This window comes from Uloborus diversus, unplaced genomic scaffold (assembly GCF_026930045.1).
Source record: "Uloborus diversus isolate 005 unplaced genomic scaffold, Udiv.v.3.1 scaffold_325, whole genome shotgun sequence".
Classification (NCBI taxonomy): Eukaryota; Metazoa; Arthropoda; class Arachnida; order Araneae; family Uloboridae; genus Uloborus; species Uloborus diversus.
Window position 1 is genome coordinate 19,515 of NW_026558489.1, and position 20,834 is coordinate 40,348.

A 20,834-nucleotide genomic window follows, 5' to 3' on the forward strand; every position below is an offset into this window, starting at 1 on the left:
AACTTAGTTTCATAGCTGCGCTTGATTTTCCGTGCGTTGGTCCTCAAAAAGGTTTAAATTGATTACCAACTTTCTCTAAAAAGCAGATTACGTATCCGGTTTTCAAATCATCCGAGACGCTCGATAACCGAACATTCGACAACAAGCAATATATTAAACAAGGATCCCCCACGATTGAGAGGGCAGAGGGGGGGGGGGTAACTTATAAGAGGGCATTTAGTCTTATTTTATGGGGCTCTCGTTCGGTTCTCCGTCGCATTTGAGAGATGAATGTCATCGCCAGGGGGGGGGGGGGCACCACTGCATTTTAAACACATTGCGTTTAAACGTTTTAACATGACTGTCACAGCGTTAACAATCGTTTTAAAACCTTTATCTCAACAAAGTGTGCTCTCTGAGTAACCCCATTCGAAAAAAAGCACTTGAGAAGCTATTATTTGATTCTGAAACTTTAGAGAATGACAGGGGTGTCCGTCCGTCCCTGTGAGCAATGGCACACATCTTATGAAAATTTCTCCCTCCCCCCTCCCCCTAAGAAACAATAATCCGAAAAAGACCTAAGACCACCTTAAATTTTCAATTACACTACTGGTTACTTACTGGTTCAATATATTTTTAAGTTTAACAATTCTCAAGTTTAAACGTGCTAGTGTCGCCCAAAGACCCGCCCATATTATCGTTATCCCTCACTTTTTAATAAAAATTGAACATATTTGATCTTAATAATTGTCAAGTTCAAAACAATATGGAAAGCGTTTCTCTACCCTTTGTTTCAAGATTTCATTACCGGATCACTAAAGGGCCGGATACAGAAAACCATTTTTGGGGGGGGGGAGAGGGGGCTCATGTTGAAGAAAGCCCCCACCCCCACGCCCATGAACGAAATTCCCGTTTTTGGTACGAAAAATGTCTGAATCTGTTTGGGAGTCAATTAAGCACCAAATCGGTCAGGAATAAGACACCTGATTGGGAATAAACGTTGCGAATTAATTTCATGAGCAATGAAACGAAGTAGTAGTTCAAATATTTACTTTGAAAAATAATTAATGAGATGAAAAGATACTGTCATCGTTGACATTTTATGCATGAAGTGTTTGAACACAATGTGTACGGATACTGTTGTCGACAGTTTAGGGTGGGGGGACATGACCCCCATGATTTTCCCGTTGTATCCGCCACTCACACAACACACACCCCTCCATAAATCCGCTCATATGATAATAAACAATTTTCGTTCGAAAAATATCGTTTGATTATTAAGGAATCTCTCAACTATCGAAAATTCGACGCCAAACATTCAACTATAACCCCATTCGAATAAAGCAAGCGAAAAGCATTCATTGTATTTTAAAATCATTCCAAATCTATCCATCCCAAGAGCGAAGGTGCACCACCTATGAAGCTCTTCCCCAAGAGCAACATTCCCAAATGAGACAAAATCCCCTAAAAATTACAATCCCGCAGTTTGCGTCAAAACTCCCCCCCCCCCCCCTCCCCCTCTTATTTGCACCCATAGGAAGGAATTACACAAGAAGTAAACCACTTGTTTTATTAAGGAATAAGTAAATACCTTAGTGCCGAGAAGTAACATGAAATAACAAACGTTTTGTATCCCAAATATACAGAGTACTGCTGAAACGTGCTTTGGAGTTTTTAAGGTACCCTTTTTTCAACAAAATAGTAAGCTTTTGCGTGCAAGGAGCCATTCATTAGTTACGTAAGGATGATTTTGGCATTTTTTGACCCCCCTCCCACCATGTAAAAGTATGTAAGATTTTTCAAACCGCTCCCCCTATTCTTAGGTAAGATTGATTCCATTCCGTTTTTCAAAACAATAAAATAACGAATTTAACATCACTGGGAATCGAAATTAAATTCACTATTATTAAATTAATCCTTTTTGTGTAATGAAATATTTACTAAAAAATTGGAATCTAGACTGAATGTTTTTTCGACATTTTTTTTTGTGTATGATGCGATAATTATTAAAAATAAAACATGCTATGCATAGTGCGATTCTTTTATCATGTTTTACACGATTCATTCTTCGTAAAACAAATAAAAAACAGCTCATCCTAATAAGTTTTTTATTTTCCAAACGCAAATAAAAATATATAATTCCCGTCAAACCACTTGACTGCACAATTTCAAATGTAAAACATCAACTTGGAAAATATTGCGTGAGAATGGGTTTGAAGCTCCCCTCCCTCTCGGGACCCTTACGTAATTAATGAATGGTCCCTAAAGACATCCAGTAATGTCCTTACATCCACAATCTCACTATTTTGCGTTGAAAGAAGGGTTCCTTGAAACCCCGAAACACGTGTCTGCAGTAATCTGTATAGTTGGGCTCTAAAACGTTTGTTGTTGCCTGTTACACTTGTATCAATACCTAATGGTATAGTCGAAGGTGGACGTAAGGGGGAAAGACTTCCCTCAGGTTTTCAACTTAAGTATTCCACCTTTTTACCTGAAATATAATTTTAATTTTAATGCCTCTCAAGGTGGAACCTTATTAGCGCGCCCACTTCCACCAAATATATCATTAGACTACCAAAGCATCCCAAATAATCATTTGATAATCAAGCATTCGACAGCATACATTCAATTATAACAGTATTCGAATGAAGCATCATTAACTTTTCAAAGCTAGCCCTCTGACCCCCCTAAATGACGGATCCGCCCCTGCAACTGAAACTCTTCAGAAGCAGAGGTGCCCACCCGTCCTGAGGACAAGGGCACCCCCCTCAATATCGCATAGACCAACCCCACCGCCGAAAAAAAAAGCGAAAAATATCCCTCAACCCCCCCCCCCCAAAAGGACATTCCCTAAAAAAGATTAACGTCCATTGAGAATTTCAATGGCGCAGTCTGCGCTATGACCCACCTCCCCTGTGGGCACCTCAGCTCAACCCGTCACTCCAAATTTTTCTGGGGGAAGGGTTAAAGAGTCTCAATGCATATCTTTTCGGAAGGCCACAAAAACAATGACCATTCATAAATAAAATCATTAACTTTTCAAAGCCAGGCCTCTGACCCCCTAAATGACGGCTCCACCCCTGCAATTGAATCACTTCAGAAGCAGGGGTACCCCCTGACGTTAGGGCGTACCCCCTCAATATCACAGAGCCCCCCGATAAATAAGAAAAATACCCCTTAAAACACCCCTTCTCCCTAAAAATGTCAATGGCGCAGTCTGCGCCACGATCCCCATCTTCCAAGGTGGGCACCCCTGTCAAAAGTCAACTATATTGAGAGGTTCATTCGATTCTCAAATCGATCAAAAATTACACTGCTCGAGTGATTGAGATCTCGAGAACTCAATATCTCGAGAGCTTAACATCTCGAGAACTCAATATCTCGAGAGCTTAACATCTCGAGAACTCAACATCTCGAGAACTCAACATCTCGAGAAGTTCAAAGCGAGAACTCGAGCAGTTGATCGCTCGATCACTCGGAAAGGACAAACGAGAACTCGAGCAGTTGATCGCTCGAGTACTCGGAAAGTGATAATCGAGAACTCGAGCAGTCCATCGCTCGAGAACTCGGAAAGTGATAATCGAGAACTCGAGAAGTTCATCGCTCGAGAACTCGAAAAGTGATAATCGAGAACTCGAGATACGATAATCGAGAACTCATAATAATCGAGTTCTCGAATGATTTTGAATAATCGAGTGATTCGATTATGAGTACTCGATTATGCCCATCACTAGCATGAACCATGAAAAGAAAAAAAAAAAAATCAAAAGACCCTGGATTGTTTCTGGGTCACTTGGATCGTTCCAAACTCTGTAAAATCAGAATTGGTAATTCTTTCCATGATTATTTTTCGCTTATTTAAATTTGCATATCTTGTATTTAAAATGTAAAAAAAATGTAGGCAGAAAAATCAATATCCCAACGTATTCTTCAAGTGAATAATGATTTTATAAATGTTTAAAATAGGTGATTTTTTTGAGGTAAACTTCGGATTTTTTTTTCTTGAAGGGACGTTCCTTTTTGGAATTACACTGACCTCAAAAAGTTAAGGTACAACCACTTTTTTGCTTCTAATTTGCAAATGAATGAATGTAGAAACAAAAAATTTGGAGGATATGTGCATTAAATGTTTTTTTTTTTTTTATTGAATGCGCCGTAGAAATTTGTATAAGTGTATTGCAACAACGATTTATAACAAAAAAAGCAATCTTTGCGGAAAAGTCCATCCTTGAAGAAAACAGACCATCAAAGTGTTATGTAGTAAAATGTCACAGAAACAATACAAAAATGAGTTCTAATAGGAAATGTGTCCCCCCAACTTGAATTCATTGCCGGCATGCTGTTTATTAAGCTATCGGGCTCTGGAATAGGAAGCGAAGACCAGACACACAGTAAGCCATGCTCTAGCTCATGTAACGACCTTGGAGGAAGATTTGAAGTAGGAACCTGTCTGCCAAGATAATTCTAAAGATGTTCTATGGGATTAAGGTCTGTAGATCGAGCTGGCTATTCTATTCGTCCCAAACCGTGATCCTTAAGATACTCCTCAAGAATCTGAGTTCGGTGAGGTCGTGCATTGAAATCCATCAGAAAGAAGTCATTACCAATAGCACCAGCGTATGGGCGGACATATGGATCCAAGGATCTCATCCCGATATCTCAGACCAGTCAGAGTTCCTCCATGGAGCACCAGCAGGTCAGTGTGACCACCGAGCGAGATCCCAGCCCAAACCATGATTCCTATAACTGTGGTCTTTCAACAGTGTTGGGTTGATGCCCAACTGATCTATCTGATCTATTGCGCTGTTCCCTCCAGATAAGTAGACACTCTGAAGCACTCTGCAATGTAAATCTGGACAAGTCTGTGAACAGTACAGAAACCCATTGCTGCTGGGTCCAGGAAACATGTTCTATTGCCCAGCAAAAATGGATCCCTCGCTGTGGTCCGTTGAGGGGAACAAACACTATTGATCGTCTTGTATACAGACCTGCATTGTGAAGACGATTTTGCACCATAGTAGCAGAAATTCTTCTTCCTGATGCTACAAAGGGGTCTGCAACGAGCTGTAGCACAGTAATGGATCTTCTCCTTAGGGTCGAAAGAACTAGAAAACGGACTTCTGCAGGTGTTGTAACTCGTGGTCGGCCTGAAACAGGTCTTCTTGACACAGAATTTTCGGATTGGTATCGATCCTAAAGTCGCTGAACAACACTACGAAACACTCTGCTTGCTTTCGACGAACCTCACCGGTCGACCGGTGAGTAACCGGTTGCTAACCGCAGCGTTCTTGAGAGCTACCGGTTATCTGGTTGCTTCCGATGTCATTCTATGAGCCTCACCGGTTGATCTACCAGTCAACCACAACTTAAGCTGATTGATTGGTTGAGGGAACCACGTGACATTTTTGACCAATTATAAGTAATTTTCACCTGCGTATTATTCGTCTGCGCCATGTCTGCGCTAGAGTCGCTATAAAGATGGGCCGACGCATCAGCTTTAAGGTTATCCATTTTGGATCGGATTTTTCATTGTTGTGGAGCTAGGGTTACCCCAGAAAAGTTTCGTGTTTCGCCAAATTTGCCGTAAATAATATTTTATTTAAGAAACAATTAGGGCCGTGGTAGCCTGATCGGTAAGGCATTGGACTCGGGGCCGGAGGGCCTCGGGTTCGATCCTTGCTGGTCGAAGACCCACCGTCGTCATTAAAGGGGACTGGGCGACGTTAAATATGCTCGTGGTCTCAATGTCCTCCAAGTGAAACGATACCTCTGGGGGTGCTAGTACCAGGTAGCTATTAGCTCTTGGACTAGTTCTAAATTCTCATTAACTGCTCGATCCGGTGATGGTGCTGTCATCTATCGGTATATAAAAACAATGGAGGCAAGGCACTTAGTATGCAGTCCTCGACATAAATGCAGTTGAAGTCAGTTGTGACTCTTGAATAGAATAGAATAGAATAGAAGAAACAATTCACTTGCGGCTAATAATCGCTCGCAGTAAACAATCACCAAACGCGATAACTCTCCAGAAAAGGCAACCACTCAAACACCAGCTCCGAACCAAAATGTCTGATCTTAAGCTGATGCGTCGGCTCGTATATATAGGGGTCTTAGCCTGCGCAAGTAACCGGTGATCAACCGAGAGCGTTTCATGAAGCATTGGTTCGTGAACAACCGGTTAGTAATCGCTGACGTCATTGCTGTCACATGATTAACCAACCGGTCGCTACCGATCGTGCTCGTCAAACGTTTGCCTACGACAATCCCATTTCCATCCATCTAACATCCTATCTACTTAGTGAATCGGGTAAACGACGTCTCTGAGACATTTTCTAAACTCTTTTGACTATTGTCACCGAAACTGCCAACAACAGTTGAAGATTAACACAACTTACACACAAAAGTATAAAAGCTTGATATTTGCATATTTTTTTCTCACTCATAAAAATATGTTCTTTTCTATAAATAAAAGTGGTAGCAACTTTTTTTTGAACATAAATGGTTTTAAAGTTCGTTATTATCCTTCATGCAAACGATGCATTTTACTGTTACTGCTCTTTTTTTATGGTGAGCTTCGAAAAACATGTACCTTAACTTGTTGAGGCCAGTGTATATAGGAAATTATGAATTATTAGTTCTTTTCAGGAATTTTTTTTTCTTTTTTAGAAAAACACCCGAACAACCATGCAAACAATGTTAAAAAGGGAATAATTAGGTTTTAGGGCTCGTACGGTTACTAGTTCGTTTTTATGATCCTATATGAGCCAATATGAGTTTTTCTTCAGTAGTTTTTTGATGGTGATGTGAATGTGTAAAACGAAGTATGAATTTTCTCTTGCATCGAGTTTATAAATGGATTTTATTTTTGTTTCTATTGGGGATGTGGTAGAGGCACTGCCTTTTGCATACCTAGTGGGATCCTTCAGCATAGCATCCTCTCTTTCACGTAGTACCACTATCGGCGCGTATACCATTTCAACGAAAATTTTGACGGCCAATTTCCCAATTAGATAGAGGCACCCAGTGGCGCCGACTCCATGGGGCCTGAGGGGGCCCAAGCCCCCTCAAAAATATTTTTGGGGGGGCAGAGCCCCCCCAATAAATCAAGAAAATTATAGCTTTTCTTGTAAAATACATTCAGTAACAAGTTAAAATAAATAATTATTACGGTAGTAAGCAGGTTAACTGAAAATGAGTAGTGTGAATAATGATGGTGTTACGGTGCTGCAAGCACACTTAGAATTTGTCCCAGTGCGCGAACTTACGGGTCAAGTCAGTTGCTGGTACACAGCGATGCGACGCGCTCATCTAAGTGTTGCTGATCTGGAAAAAATATACGAGGGTTTGATTTGTATATTAAATGAGAGGCGTGATAGTTTTGAATACTTTTAGGTATTGTGTTTAAAAGAAAAACCTTCACAAAATGAACAAATTCAACATCCTTCGTTTTCTCAGAATCGACGTATACCAAAGAAGTATGAAAACAACGAAGCCAGCTCACCGCACACTTTCAAAATCCCAAAGGGGCCGTGGTAGCCCGATCGGTAAAGTGTCGGATTCGGGGCCGGAGGGTCCTGAGTTCGAACCTCGATGGTCGAAGATCCACCGTCGTCATTAAACGGGAATGGGAGACGTTAAATATGCTCGTGGTCTCAATGTCCTCTAAGTGAAACGATACCTCTGGGGGTGCTAGCACCAGGTAGCTATTAGCTCCTGGACTAGTTCTAAATTCTCATTAACTGTTCGATCCAGTGATGGTGCTGCCATCTATCGGTATATAAAATAATGGAGGCAAGGCACTTAGTATGCAGTCCTCGACATAAATACAGTTGTAGTCAGTTGTGACTCTGAATAGGAATAGGAAATCCCAAAGCACTACAAGGCAATACATTGATGAGGTTTGCGAAATGGCGCAATCTTGCATTATTGGGCGGTTTACATCAACTGAACCCCCCACAGGTTATTGCAGTTGAACAAGAGTGCTTGCTTTTGTTAAACAGAGGTGAAACAAATTTTAAAAAATCAACTGCTTTTCAAAAATGACCTAGACAATGAGAGACTTGCGTTTACATATGAGTATGTTAGCCGATATCACTAATGAAAAAAAAAAACTGGTCTTAAAAAACATGTGTAAATTAAATTACCTTTTTACAAAAAATACTGTGCATGTTTGTATTTATTTTTTCCTTTTTTCAAAGCCAAAAAATGTTTCAGGCTTGTCGAGTTTTCGGGGTTCTAATGTTCATTATATAATTTTGAAATGCTTTAAAACTCACTATTTTTCATCTCAATTTTAGAAAATTTCCTGCTGCAAGACCCTCCGGAATGCCCCCCCCCCCCACACAATATTTTTTTTTTAGTCTGCGTCTCTGGGAGTGCCCTTCTATGCAAGTCAAGTGCCCTACCTTTTTCAATGCCTAGCTACGGCACTGCACGACTCCCCGTAAAAATGAACAAAAAAATGTCTCTTACTAAGACAAGTGACATGATCTAGTTGAAACAGAAAATTTTTATACCAATTTTTAGATTGTTTTACTTTGAAAACGCCATATCACATTTGTTTGTTTAAAGTATACACACCAGAAAATATGTAAATTGGCATTTTCAAGGAACAAAAATCTGACCTTTATTGTGGGGGGGGGGGGGGGACCTCCGTGGAAGTACATAACCCCCTAAGCCCCGGTGATGTCTAGCCCCCTCAATAATTTTTGCAAGTCGGCGCCCCTGGAGGCACCTGGGCTCTATTCGATACGCAACTGCACCAGGAATTTAATTTTGCAAAGATACTCCATGGCAAATGAGTGAGTACTCGAGGACTATCAATTTTCTGCATCTTGAAAATCCATCGACTGCAGCCAGGTTTGTTCCTGCGTCTTTGGGCATGAGAGGTCAGAGTCTTAACAACTAAACCACTCTGTCGGCTAGTTTATATATAGATTTGCGTCTTCAGTTTGAATTTACAATCATAGGACATGAATTTCTTTTTGATAAGGGTTTAGGTCTGTAACTGGTGTTTTTTGCAGAATATTTTGTTAATCTCATTGAATATCTATTTTTTGAAAAACACTTAGAAAATGATTCGACAGCAAAAAAAATTGTACTACCAATTTGCCCTACATTCCATGTTTTGTAAGCGAACAAAAATTGTCATTTCTGATAGTAGGAAAATAATAATAAAAAATCTTTGAAAATTTGATTCTTTTCATTACTCCACAAAAATACGAAACACATCACCAAGGGCCTTGTTCTTAAAAGATAAAACATTTAAAAAATTTTAGCTGAATAAAAAGAGAATCGAATAAATTATTTTATGTAGATACCTGTTTCGCCTCAGGAAAACAATTTAATGTCACCCTATGAAATTTCTTTTGTTGAGCAAAGAAGGTTATATATGCGTAAAAAGTTTAAAATCGATTTAAGCGTTTCTTTTAGATCAAGGACTTCTGAGAGAGGATTTACTTTTGGGATAGAGCGAACCTTTCAACATTAGATAAGGTGAGTATGTTTTGATTTGTGGCCTACCAAAATCAATTCTTTCACTCATAACCCTGGGTTCTGTGATTCAGGTATTTTAATTTGTTTTATGCAACCTTTTATGATCTCATTCCACGTTACATTAATTTTTCTGTGCTATAAGAATTTATCATGTATTGCCCATATTTAGATCCTGATGTCTTAAAATCGTGAAAAAATATATACTTTATAAATTAAGAAAAATTAACATAAACTGCATTTTAAACCTGGACAATTCAAACAATTTAAATTAAATTGAATCACATCATTTTAAATTAGTTGTATTTGATAATTTATAAATTAAATTTTAAACTTAGGGGACACATATATCCCATGATTAAATGGAATACAAGAAAATATTTTGTTATTATTGCTAAGAATTAAATTTATCTGATCATCTGCACGAAGACGCTTTCCAATAGCGCTATCACGGAATCGTGAAAAAAAAAATAATTAAAATAAAGCTTGTTTTAAATTAGAAGAATTATTAAAATTATTGAAACTTGCTGCAGTTTTTTTTTTTTTAAATCTAAGCACGTCATTTTCCACATTAAATGTGCGTATACAATTGTAATATAAAAAATACTGAAAATCTATGTTCCTACTCAAATAATAATACAAGTAGTAAAATTGTAGTAGGAACTTCTTTTCAAAGCAGGCAAAATGAAAATGTAAAGCACATTCAAAACGAATTAATATTCATTTCTTTGGTACAATAAATACATAGTAACCGTATCTAAGTGTTTAAAGTTAAATAATATGTCAGGCATACATAAAAATATAACAATTACAAAAAATAAACAATCTGAAAGAAATTTCAATAAAAGATTTAAATTAATATACATTTGAAAAAAATAAACATTTTTACATGCAAAAAGATAGGCCGACAATATTTATTACCAGAGAGATGTTTTTTCCTCAATAAATTAGCTTTCATGAATTTCATTTGTCATACAGTATCGATGGATCACGAGAGTCACTATCTACCAATCGCTGAGCCAACAAAAGGAGCTAACACCAGCTCACTTTTTAGTGAAAGCAACAAGTAATCTTGATCGCCTAACAAATATAGATGAATTAAAAAAAAAAAAAAAATAGAGCGGTGAAATGACTTACATAATTCTCAAAACACATGCAATCATGAAATACTTCGAAATCTCTGTTAAAGTATTCATACGCTGAAAGACTTTCACAACAATATTTACGAAACTAGAACTAACTACATGGGAACATTAATCGATATCAAATCAACTCTTCGCTGAAAGCTTCACTAAGTACGTCCAGAATAATTGACGCAAAATGATGCGATTTCCAACTATGACTAGTTGAGTAACATAATGGCCACTGTACCTACTCTATTTAGGAACTGACCAACATTAATGGTTTCAGGCGTAACGAGTAATTTGCGCTGTTTGCTCAAAGTTTCGTCATAACACACCCGAGGCTTTGAAAAGAGAAAGAAAAATTGTATTTGGAAGCCGCCATTTTTTCTTTCTGCCGATGATATAGAATCTTATTCCCGTATTAATTTGTTGGTCAATATACTGAATGCCGGTTAAAGCAAATATAAAATAAGTTCAATGGAATATTACACTAAAAATGACTTTTATGCTTTCTTTTTGTTTGAATTAAGTACTTTTATTACCCATTTTTAGTACGATTAGGGATTGCAATACTGGACCAAAAATTCAATACCGGTATTCGGTATTTTAAAAACATGATACCGGAATACCGGTATTGATACCGGTAGTTGAAATTTCTCAAAAAGCGATTGAATTGTTTTGTTATCACATTTCATAATTTTGTACAAAAATTGTATTATTTATGAAAACGTATTGTGAGCAAATATAAGAGAAAGGAACAAATGTCATAATAAAAAAAAAAAAAAAAAAATCAGTAAAAAAAAGAGGAATATATTGAATTGTTAAGCCTGGTAATCATTTTAATGTTCCACTTTCCTACAGTTCAAAATACTCTTGCTGAATTCACACAGGTCGGTGGTACTAATAACAATGCACGATACACCTTCTTCAGTCCTAGAAAACTCCTAGAAATCCTTCATCTTGAAATAATTCGGTCTCTTGCATGTTATTTTTGGATAAACCCTTTTGTGTGTATGTGTGTGTTTCTCTTGTATTGCGTGTATTATTATTATTATTTTTGTAATTTCTTTCCGAGAGACGGTACTTTTCCAACATTAACATCATTTTCTCTTGAACAAGAGATGGTTGATTTTGCTTTTTATTAGCCCTCCGGTTTGAAATTTACAATAAACTTGACTAAACTGGATCTTGTTAGTTTCTCTTATTCGTTTTCGCTTTCTTTTCAAAATTCTTTAGAATTATAATTATGTAAATAGTATCTGAAAATAGGTTTCAATTGATTATGCGTTATCTCCTTGCAAAGTTTCAAGGCACTTTATGATTTCTAAATATTACCTTTCCAAGTATAAAGCCAAATAGCGAAGTTAAATTGAAAAGTCCCTTAAATTGAATCTATTTATTATTTTCAGCAAATACCGAAAATACAGGTATTTTTCCTAAGCAAATACTGGTATTACGAAATTACAAAATTGCTTGGAATACCGGTATTTGGTATACCGGTATTGCACTTACTAAGTACGATTATTAGGAATGTTCAAGTTAAAGAAACATTCCTTTTGTTTATTCTGTAGTCAATAAAACTTTGTTTTTCTGTAGTTCAATTACTGGTATTAAAAACATTGCTATTTTATTGCATATAAGAAATAAGTAGTCATTTGTTAAAAGGAAAAAAAAAGTTTTAGTTTTAGTGTCTAGTAGATTATTCATTTTTTAGTATGTTTATCTTTCTAGAAACTAACAGTAAAACATTTTTTTTTCAAACAATTTATGACTAATTTAATTCGCTTGCATAGTGAAATAGAAATTTGTTTCAAATGTCCGAAATTAAAATTCGGAAAAATTAAGTTTTATTGTCAGCAAAATAAACAGAAGGTATAGTTCCTTAAATTAAACATTCCTTTAAAATCCAAATGTAAAGAAAAATAAAAAACTATTACACTGTTAAAAACTCAGGAAGATTTTCTGGAAATTGTTACTGTAACTTGTGTGTGTAAGTACTGTACACACACAAATACTGTATTGGTACTTGTGTGTGTCTAATGGTGGACTTACAGCATCGCTGATCTTTACAGTTATTTATACCAGAGAAAAAAGCGATCCCAGCTCCAATTGGTTGCTGTGGCCTACCGAAGAAACCGTAAAATTTTACTGTAACATTTGATTTTTACGGTAATAGTTACTGGCAACACGGACGCCAGTAACAATTTCCGTAAATTTTCCGGAAAAATTTCAACAGTGTAGGCTTTAGATCAATTAAAGACAATGTTCCCGAAAAAAGTTTATTTTTAGAGTGTCGATTCCATTAATTTTAACTTTGAATTCTGTCGCTTTCTATCTGAACTTCATAAGAATTATAAAGGTAATTAATTAGCACAATGATGCTACATGGAAACCAAATTAATAAGAACAAAATTTAATACATATTTCGGGAAGTCAGAAACCGCGCAGAAAATCTCTCTTTGTAAAAAATAATTTAAGAACGATTTGAACTCTACAAAAATTTTCTACTTTTGATGTGAAATGATATGATAATGATCCACAGTTTACTCGACACGGGAGCTCAACTCTTTAAAATGTTAAGAAATTAGACTGTCAACAGTGAAATCCATCGATTATGCACTCCGGAGCGCACCAGTATATCAACCCTGAAATTGATAAGGGGCATAATGATAGAACATAAATGATGGTACACTTTTTTTCAACATTTTGGACACCTCCCCCTTTTGTCACAAAATGTGACACTTAACCTTACTCCCTCCCCCCTTTTTGTCACATGTCCAGCTATTTTTCATAAGCTTGTAAAAGATGCGTGATGTTACATTTCTTGTTACGTTCTCCCTCTCGTTTGTCATAAAGTGTCGCAATTTCACATACCCCCTCAACTAGTGACTTCATTTGTGGACAGCCCTTAAGTAGTTTTGTTGTTGTTACTTATGCCACTCGGGAACCCGAGCCCGACTAGCAATGCTACTCGATTTTAAGGCAGATGGGTTAAGGCTTCCGTTTTAATCGAGCGCCTATTTCTAGGCGGAAGTCCGATTTGGCTCTGACAACACGATAGATGGCAGCACCTTACGGACAGTTCGATAATTTAGAACCAGACCAGAAGCGAATAACTTTCTAGTCTAGCACCCCCAGAGGTATCGTTTCACTTGAAGGACATTGTGACCACAAGCGTATTTAGCGTCGCCCAGTCACCATTAATGACGACGATGGATCTTCGCCCAGCGAGGATCGAACCCGAGACCCTCCGATCACAAGTCCGATGCCTTACCGATCAGGCCACCACGGCCCTTAAAGTAGTTTTTCTTCATCCTAAGAAAAATACACTTATATCTGTGATGTAACTCGTAACATAACTTGAGTTGTTTTCGCCCAAAAATCTTCTATGTCCGTGAACACACAGCTACGAGGAATGCCACTATTAAAAATAGCCATAACTAGGAGCGTGAACAGGAGGGGCAGAAGGAACACCTGTTGGCCCCGGCCCGAGCCTGAAGGGGGCCCAATATTTTTTTTAAACTTTGGGTGAAAATTTGGGTTAAACAATACAGAGGGGGGGGGGGGGTCCGGATAAGTCATTTGTGACGGACCCCAAAATTTCTGTGCACGCTCCTGGCCATAACCAGGGCAAAATTTGCATGTGAGGTCACGGGAGCTCAGCTCTTGCACTTATTTTCATTTTTTTTCCTCACACATTAAAACACGTTCTAAAGACTACAGGGCTTCCGAGCTTTTTTCTTTAGCCCAGGTGTTTAAACTTTCGCTTCTTCCTCATATACCAACATATAAACCTTTCTGTTATTCATATTTTTCATAGAATCAAATTCCACATATTGTTGTTTGTCAGTGTAAACTGAATTTTTCTTAATATAGCTGCCCGTCACCGAAATTGCACAATATCTGTGACAGTCTGCAGTAGCGCAGTCAGAGGGCAGGTTTTGGGGTTTAAACCTTTCCCAGAAGCCTTGGTTTATCCCATATTTCCAATCGAGATACGGTAGTTAATTTTAATATTAGAACAGTTATGAACAAAACCCACTCAGAAGATATTTTTAAGCTGCTCTAGTAGGAGTCTGCTATAGTACAAACTGAAACGTGCAAGTCTTAAAAATCTGAGTGTTCCCAGAATACAATGAAACTTAGCTTTTGTATTTCGTAGTTTTTTTCCGTGAAAATTCAGACAAATTTCACAGTAATAACATGTAAATATTTATTTAGAAGAACATAGGGCTTCTGTACATTTTTTTCGAGAAGTTAAGCCCTGCAATGAACTATTTCGACATTTTAGTAATAAACAAGGAATAAAAACTTTGTCAGTTTAAGATCTTCGTCAGCTGCTTTATCAAAGGGGGAGAAGGAAGCGCAGGGAACTGAAAAACATAGATTTTACAATTTGTAAAAAGTTTTTACTTTTTTTTCCTGACCATTTAATTGGGTAAACGACTACCCATTCAATATAAGGGAGACCGGGGCTACTATGCGAAGGGGTAAGTGTGCGAATGTTAAAAATTTTCTCGTTTTTGGTTTGACAACTGTCATGTAACCACGTAGCTGCCTTACTATTGTTAGTGTATTTTCATTCAAATCTGCCAAGCTGAACGTGTTGCGCGAGAGAGAGTTGTTTTTTTTTTCACTGTGTTTAGTATTTTTTTTCATAAAACGTATAATAGTAGAGTAAATTATCAAAACTTATTAATATTAAATAACCCGTGCTTCTACACAACAAATAACGTCGTATTTGCATTATTGTATGAAACCATTTTCAATACGGCGAGTAGGAGCTAGTAGGCGAATTTTTTTTCAAGAATAATGTGCGAACTCGCATACTTGCCCCAAGTTACCTAAGTTTTTAGAGTCAAAACATTAAACAATTAAAATTTAAATTCTGTAAAATATCAATTTAATGAAATAAATTCATTAGTTACACTATTCTTAAGCTTATCATTTTTATGTACAGGTTTATACAATAGTCAACACATGCGTGCTCTTTTTTCTGGAAGTGAGATACTAAAAGATAAAAACCAACAATGGGAAAACCCCACTAGATGTAACGCTGCATGTATGGTGCATCAGTAGCAGGCCCGAATTTGCACACCCGCAGAGCCCGTGGTGTGTGTGGGGGGGGGGGGGGGTGCACGTTCTTAATTGGTTCAACGGCCCAAGAAATTGAAAAAAAAATTTTTTTTAAAAAGAAAAAAAAAAGCTGGCACTAATACCCATTAACGTTGCAAATATACACTGTTGACATCTGGAGTGGCACTCGATAAATTTTTTTTGCAGAAGGTGGGGGTTCCAAAACTTTTAGATCCGCGCCGCTGAAATATTTCCAAAAGATCTTAAAAGATTTTGCTAAAAATGTTCAGAGGAAAAAACCTCCGATTCTCTTACTAGTCATTTACGACTCCCTTGTTGAATAGAAGGGCTTTATTTCTGTAAGGAAAGCAATACACTACTATAAAAATAGTAATAACACTACTCTCTTTCCCACCACATTGTAGCCACAAATTGCAGCCTCTTGCAGGACCATTTTAAAGGTATGTTGACTCTGTTCTTGGACAGTGAATAATCCAGGGAAACCAATGACGATTTACGATGTACCAACCGTGGTAACAGTTGCTTTCCCACAAGAAGCAAGCCCCATAAATATTATTAATGGTTTCAAGGAAACTGGCGTATTTCCCCGCAACTCGAACATTTTCAGGACTGTGACTTCATACCAAGTTCTATCACTGATCGGCCAGCCCCCCCCCCCAATCTCCTGAATCTAAGAGTCAATCTGTTTGTCCGAGCAGAAGCCCCATGTTGGAAAAAAAATAGTAAAACTTGATGTACCTGTTCTAGAGCAGTTTCAGTTGCTACTATATCCAATTATTCAGATTTAGAGTTTCTTACTAAAGATAGCGCTATGTCTCAGCTAAGCCCATATACACTGGTGTGCAAAAATTAAGGACGAGACGGTTTTTTCAATATAACTTTTGTACAAAAGCTTTCCAAACCAACACATTTAATACCGTAAGATCCCCAATACGTAAGGACATGCGTAATATAAGCAACACTTACTAAAAGAGAAATCAGAGGGATAAAAAAAAAGCTTTATTGAAAAAGTAGCATGGAGCGCAATGCGACTGAAGGCCGAAACATCCCTGTGATGGGTGTCCAGCAAGAAACATCCGGTCGTTAGTAGGGGATATGATCTCCCCCGACTGCTAGGCAGGTTTCACAGCGTCTGCCGATGCTGAGAATGAGGGTGTCAATGAGTTGTTGAGGCATTGCTGCCCATTCGTCTTGCAGCGCCAATCGAACCTCCCGAATCGTTACTGGTGGTAAGGTACGAGCTGCCAAGCGTCTCCCTAGAAAATCCCATACATACTCGATGGGATTGAGATCCGGAGATCGTGCCGGCCAATCCGTACGTTCAATATTCTCACTCTCTAAGAGCTGTTCGGCAGCTACTGTGCGATGACATGGTGCATTGTCGTCCATGAAAAGGAACTGCGGACCCATAGCGCCTCTAAAGACGCACATATAAAAGAAGAATCTCTTTACAATAACTGGTCCCGTTGACTGAACCTGCGTCGAAGATGTGAAGGTCTGTACGACTACCAAGCATGATGCCTCCCCAAACGAGAACACCGCGACCTCCATACCTGTCCCTATCAATGATGTTCGAGGGATGATTGCGGCTTCCCCGCTCTCACCAGATGAGTATGCGATGAGAATCGCTACTCAGACTGAATCTGCTCTCATCTGTAAAGAGTACTCGTCCCCATTCATTGTCTCTCTAATTCCGGTGTTCCCGGCCCCACAGAGAACGCTTTCTCCGATGGGCAAGCGTTAGAGGTACACACCGTATAGGGCGTCGTGCAAACAAACCACCACCGTGCAGTCTTCTGGCCACGGTAAAACACGATATCGGTCGTCCAGTCGCCTGTGTGGTGTGTCTAGCGATTTCTCCCGCTGTCTGTCGCCTGTTTCTTCTGGCCTGTAAGACAATATACCGGTCATCTGCGGGTGTGGTTCCTCGTGGACGAAAACTAATGAATCCCCGAATAGCTGTTCCTGTAGTTTGAAATTGTCTCCAAAGTCGTGAAACGTTGCTGTGAGCAATTCCGAACTCTGCAGCCACACTTGTCACACTGCGGCCTTCCTCCAACTTCCCAATGATTCGACCTCGGGTAAAAGCATCCAGATGTCGTCTAACAGATTGATTATTCGCCATTTCTCGCTGAGACAGCAACTGGGTGTGATTTTAACTGCTATACGGCGTGCAATCTCTTTGCCAGAAATACTGATCTTACACTGACAACAGGCTTTATACTACTCAGACGCTCCCCCATTACGTCTGCCTGCATATCTGCGCATGTGCTACCGTACATCACCTTACTTAATCTCCTGATTGGTCTTTCTGTCCGCTCTGCCTCTTCGTTCAGCTGATATGCTAATTTTTTGACTTCGTCCTTAATTTTTGCACACCAGTGTAAGTCTCTAAGCATTACTCCAGATCCTATACGGCCTTATCCTAAAGCTGGAGAGGGTCAGATCAAAAAAGAATGAAAGTGAAAGAGGTCTACAGCAGTACTCTTTAATGCTCCAGTGAAAAAGGTTCTTCAGGAAGAAAGAATCGCAGAAGAAACCCGCAAATCATCGCAAGAAGTCCCCAAAACATGCAAGAAGTCTCTAAATGAAAAAAAAGAACAAAGTAATGTGTGTAAACTCAAAAGAAACATAAGAAAGAAGAAAGTAGGCAAATAAAAAGAAGTTATTTTTACAAAATGTGTGCAATTTTCAGCATTTTCTTCCAAAATCAAAGTTAAACCTTTTATATAGTGTAATATAACTTTATATAGCGTAATGTAGTGTATTTATAATTATAATACTAATTTCTCTTTTTTTCAGTCATTGGTAAGTTTTACTTACTTATTTAAAACATCATTGGAGCTTCATATGAAATTTCCTGCGTCTATTATGAGTTTTTCTCAATTCGCTAACTTACCCCATGACGGGGAAGTGTGAGAAGTTCACGAAGCTCCACAAAAAATATGTAAAAAATACGCGAAGTATAGTACTGTCAAAACAAAAATACAACTTTATTGCTGATACCATAAAGAATATCCAAGTAATAAAAGATAATGTTTCTACTTTATTTACAACCTTTATAAAAAAAAAGTTTAAAAAGTTCGCCACCTATCCCCGGTCTCCCCTACCTATTGATTACATAATTCAACAAATCCCCATTACAAAGAAGACAGTCTTTCTAATCATTATCAGTTCATTACGATTCTGCGAGACTTAATTTAAAATTATTTCCAGTAGCGCGAAGAAAATAAATCAAACTTATCTTTACCTTACATACGGAGCTAAATGTCTTCCATTGGAACGCTCCTGATGCATCTACGCTGAATCTTGAATAATTAACATGATTGATCAAGAACATTTAATGCATGTAATAGACGCAATGACTAAAATATAAGACTAGAACACAATTCCCAGTTCGTGGAATCATTAACACTGAGCATTTTATCACATGGCGTTCCGTAGTTAATCATCAAGCAAACGTGATGGCACAATAAAGGGCTTAACGTGTCTTTCGGTGTTATAATTACCGTATTAACTTGCCACCAATCGATTTTTCTCCTCCTGTTTGGTGTGGATGTAAGGGAGACATTTTGAAGTTATTTTGATGGCAATGTTTCTCATGTTCCTGTTCTACGTGTATGTTTTTGTGTTCTTAATCGACATTAATTTCGAAGAACGTGGACGGAACATAATAAGGTGTCTCTTACGCCAAAAAGGTGCATTTTGCTACACGTACGCTGTACGAGCTTCTTTGAATTAGCTGAATGTAGCTGATATTTTTAATATAAAAATTATAAAATTTTAATTTTTGAAACTACAATTACTTAATTTTGAATGAAAATTAAACAAAAACCATATTTACCCGCCCACACACACGCGAGCACGTGCCCAAACACATCAAATTTATTTTGTACTTTTGTGTTATGCAGAGGTGCCCACCCTCTAAGGGAGGGGGCGCACCCCCCCCCTCAACATCGCGGAGACCTTCTAAAAGCAAGAGTCCCTCCCCAAAATGAGAAAAATACCTCTCAAAACACTCCCCTCCTGAAAATTTTAATGGAGCAGTCTGCGCCATGTACCTTTCCCCCTCCGTAGGTGGGCACCCCTGTGTTATGTAGCTTTTACTTCTGTCGGCAATCCCATGACTGCTTCTATTTTATTTATTCATCTCCACTACTACTTAAAATTTCCTCTGCTTTACACAAATCGAATTGCGAAAATGTTCATTCCAGGCAGAAGTACAAGACAGTATACTCACCCTGGTACCCCACCAGATTCCATGTGATTGGCAAGCGTGACGTCATCGGACCACACGTCAAACTGCCATTTACGGAGACCCAGTACGCCGCACAAGACGTCACCGGTATGTACACCTATCCGCATATCCACGTTGACTTCTGTAGCTTCGCGTACGACACTGAGGGGAAAAAAATCAAGAAAGTCATACGAGTAACTGTTCTGCAGTAAGAAAACATTTTATGGTGATCATCAAACCCTTCAATCAAACTAGTGTGTCAAAGTCAGGGCATTTATAAATTTTCTGAATTAAGTAAACTTTGATAAAAATTAGTTCAACTGGCAACAAGGGATTTGGTGGAAAACTCTTGATCTGAGATACAGTGGGCTATTTTGATCATTTTGAATACATTTTTGCCGTTACAAAAGGGCATTCTTAGTAAAATTTTGAAATAAAGTGATAATTTTTATATGAATACTGCTCTTTAATCAAAATTTTACTTCAGTAGCAATTTGCAAGAAGACATTGATTCATTTCGATCGGCAGTTGCTTGTTTTCTAATTTGCATGATAGCTGCGTATTCAGAATCTTTTTTTATATTTTTTTCAGAATTGTAATGTTAATATTACATGATACAATATAATTAAAGTTCAAAACCAGACTATTTCATTCTTTGATATGACTCGTGATTCTAATAATATCTCATACAATTAGCTAATAAACTTTGCAAACAGTTATATTTTGTGTTCGTAAAAGTTTTCTTCATTGTTGATTTTTTTTTTTGCATATCTTTTATTTTGGGAAACTTAACCTTAGTGAACCACTTTTATATGAAATTCATTAGCATACAATCATAACTACTCCTGAAATAACTTCAAAAATAGTTTTTTTCTTCGCTTGAAGCACCTGCCTGATATTTGTAA

The 20,834-nt window shown here is 37.9% G+C and overlaps 1 pseudogene; it reads right to left on the reverse strand.

The window, feature by feature from the left end:
* Positions 1 to 19,928: 19,928 nt before the first annotated feature.
* The window catches only part of LOC129233309 (adenylate cyclase type 2-like), a 57,571-nt pseudogene continuing 56,665 nt past the window's right edge, over positions 19,929 to 20,834 (reverse strand).